At 35.8% G+C, this 3428-nt stretch overlaps 1 protein-coding gene across 2 annotated transcripts in view; it reads right to left on the reverse strand.

Moving 5' to 3' along the window:
* The window catches only part of LOC106467292 (hyccin-like), a 48225-nt gene that overhangs the window by 34200 nt on the left and 10597 nt on the right, over positions 1-3428 (reverse strand). The window lies entirely within an intron of this gene.

The raw sequence follows: 3428 nt of genomic DNA on the forward strand, positions 1-3428 counted from the left end.
CTAAAGCAAAATAAAATGAATTTACATAAGTCTTTGGACATTGCTAAAGTACAAATACTTAATTTAATGATAATTAAACAAATAAAACGCAAAACAGTAACCATGAGGAGAAACTACAGCAAGAAAACACAACAACAAAAAGTAAAATCAGTAATACGAACATATTAATATTGTTACGCCTCTAGTCGTTAGTTAATTTTCCGTAAATTCTTTCCGACTAAACTTTAGCGACACAACTCCTTTCTTAAATAAAACTGGTTTACTCTTTCCGAATACAACTTTACGATACACTTAATTTCAACAGTCGCGCTATAATTCTCAACGAACGTCTCAAGTGCTTGAGTTCAATTACACACTCTCTAACTGCAGCTCAATTACTCACTACTTCTCCATCGCTTCGTGGCCGGTCTTATATATATATATATACAAGACTATACTATGTCTAGAAAGATCACGAGATTTAAGGAAAAGACGTGACGTGGCGTGATACTAGTCACGTGACCTCGATGTCGTAACAATATGTATAATTTAAATGAAGACTGCACGTTGTTCGGTGTCGTAATCTTGTTTTTTATCAAACTTAGACTTCCTTCGAACACATCGATTGCTAATGACATAGCATTATAGAACAACAAGGCACATTTGGTTCATCTAGGCCGTCCCATCCACTAAATCAGACTAAGCAATAAAAATCAAAGCCAGCTATTATCATTCAACTAGTTATCAAGTTTTCCCTTAAACTAACTTAAATTAACTGCATCTACAACATCTGAAGGCAACTCGTTCCAAAGACCAACCACCCTGTTAGAATAATATAGCTGTCTTAACTGAAGATGATTCTTACTCTGCCAAAATTTATACTTCTGTTCCCTAGTTTAACATTCACACCATTAAATATGAAATAAAGATAATCATCAACACTATCGATTTCTTAAACAATCTTAAATACCTCAATCAAATTCCCTATAACTCTTCTTTTTAAAACAGGATCAGATGTTTTAACCTATCCCCTTATGATAGCATTTCTATCTCAGGTTTCACCCTAGTAGCCCTCCTCTGAACCCTTTCCAACAATTCAATATCCTTTCTGAGGTAAGCAGCCCAAGACTGAACACAGTGCTCCAAATTTGGCCTAACCAATAATCTATATAATGTTATTATAACCTCTTTAGACTTCAATATTTCTGTAGAAGCAATCTAAAATCTTACTTGCCCTACCACTAACAACAACACACTGGTTTAATGGCTTCACAGACTGAACGGCCAAAACGTCTGGATTCTTTTCTTACATATTATTGTTATATTCACGCCCATCAAAGGTATATTAATAACTAAAATTATGATAACCATATGCATTACCTTGCATTTATTATAATTAAAAGCAATATGTCATTTATTCACTCAAACTCGTCAAACAATCCACATCCTTTTGAATGGCAGTAGCATTCTCTTCACAGCCAGCAACACCCAAAACTTTAATGTCTTCAGCAAATTTAAATAATTTATTGACAATACCTTCATCTATGTCATTGGTGTGAATCAAAAAGAACAAAGGTCCAAACACTGAGCACTTAGGTACCTCACTTATAACATTAATCCTGCTTGACTGAGCTCCTTTTATAAAAACCTTCTGCTTTCTTCTACCTAGCTAGTTCTCTGTCCAATGAGCCAATCTGTCCCCTATAAGCCTTTTATGTGGTACCTGATCAGATGCTTTCTTAAAATTCAGAAACACTACATCCACACCCATACCTTCATCGACATAAGCAGTATCCTCTTCAAAGAAGGTCAAAAGATTAGAAAGGCATTTTTTTCTCTTAGTGAAACCATGTTGATTATCCAACAAAATTTTAAACTTTCTTAAATGACTGCAAAGAAGTAAAGTAAACAATTATCTCTTCTAGTTACGACCTTTGTACTCGGTTGCTGCTTGACGTAGGTTGCTAAGCCTTAAAAAACTTTGCACATTGAGGATATGAAACAAAATATTATTATTTAGGTTTTATATATACATTTCAAAACTAAAAAATCGTAAGTTATTACATCAGTACCATAGAATTAAGCTATAATTTATATAGCTTAGTAACTAAGATGTATTTTGCTCCAAAAAATATGAAATTTCGAGCAGAATAAATACACACCTTACCTAAAGGGCCCGGCATGGCCAAGTGGTTAGGGAACTCGACTCGCAATCTGCGGGTCGCGGGTTCGAATCCCCGTCCCACCAAACATGCTCGTCCTTTCAGCCGTGGGGCATTATAATGTTATGGTCAATCCCACTATTCATTGGTGAAAAGAGTAGCCAAAAAGTTGGCGGTGGGTGGTGATGACTAGCTGCCTTCCCTCTAGTCTTACACTGCTAAATTAGAGACGACTAGCACAGATAGCCCTCGTGTAGCTTCGTGCGAAATTCAAAACAAAATAAAAAAACAGACTAAGACACAATCTACCTCATTGAAATCTTGGTTCAAAAGAAATAAATGGCGCTAGCCACGTTAGAATGCCGAAAAAACCACTAGGGGACATTTTGAGCTTCCGATTAGTTATTCATGTCATATATAGAAGTAAGTGTATATAAGAGAGCGTTTCGCAAAATGGAAAGAGGTGGGCGGGGTGCCACTGTGTTTGATTTATTACATGAGCAATCCCCGTCCCACCAAACATGCACATCCTTTTGAATGGCAGTAGCATTCTCTTCACAGCCAGCAACATCCAAAACTTTAATGTCTTCAGCAAATTTAAATAATTTATTGACAATACCTTCATCTATGTCATTGGTGTGAATCAAAAAGAACAAAGGTCCTAACACTGAGCACTTAGGTACCTCACTTATAACATTAATCCTGCTTGACTTAGGAAAGATAAGAGACTCTTATTTTATATTCTAGCTTGTCAATATCTGTAATTTGGATTTGTAATTCGTACGAAACTGTATACTTAGTATTTTGACTTCAAAAACATCTAATTTGAACCAGTGATGCATTCAACATACCACATGTCACACAAAAATCGATATTTATCTGTTTTTTAATATTTACTTTTATCTATTTTTTATATTTACTTTTAAATTAAGAAATTGAGTAGTGACATTCCCGGATAGAAACTATACAGAAGCAATACACTAAAGATCAAGGTTGGCTTATTTAATATTTGCCCCTCTCCTAGTGGCTAAGCAGTAAATCTGAGAAATTATGATACTGTTACGACAGCGGAAGTCACGCGACTCTGGGAGCATGCGCGCTGGAGTTTCTAGAAGGATCACGTCTTATCAGGAAACCTCACGTCTTATCAGGGAACCTCGCGAATATCCCAGTGTATGCTAGACGCCCTCTTTTTTTAGTATATAAGCCAGCGATAGAAAGATATGCAGACAGATTGAAGTTAGAAATAATTGAGTCAATCGAACAGTAGGCACCGTAAGTAAAGTG

The sequence above is a fragment of the Limulus polyphemus genome, unplaced genomic scaffold, assembly GCF_000517525.1.
Source record: "Limulus polyphemus unplaced genomic scaffold, Limulus_polyphemus-2.1.2 Scaffold2557, whole genome shotgun sequence".
NCBI classification, from domain to species: Eukaryota; Metazoa; Arthropoda; class Merostomata; order Xiphosura; family Limulidae; genus Limulus; species Limulus polyphemus.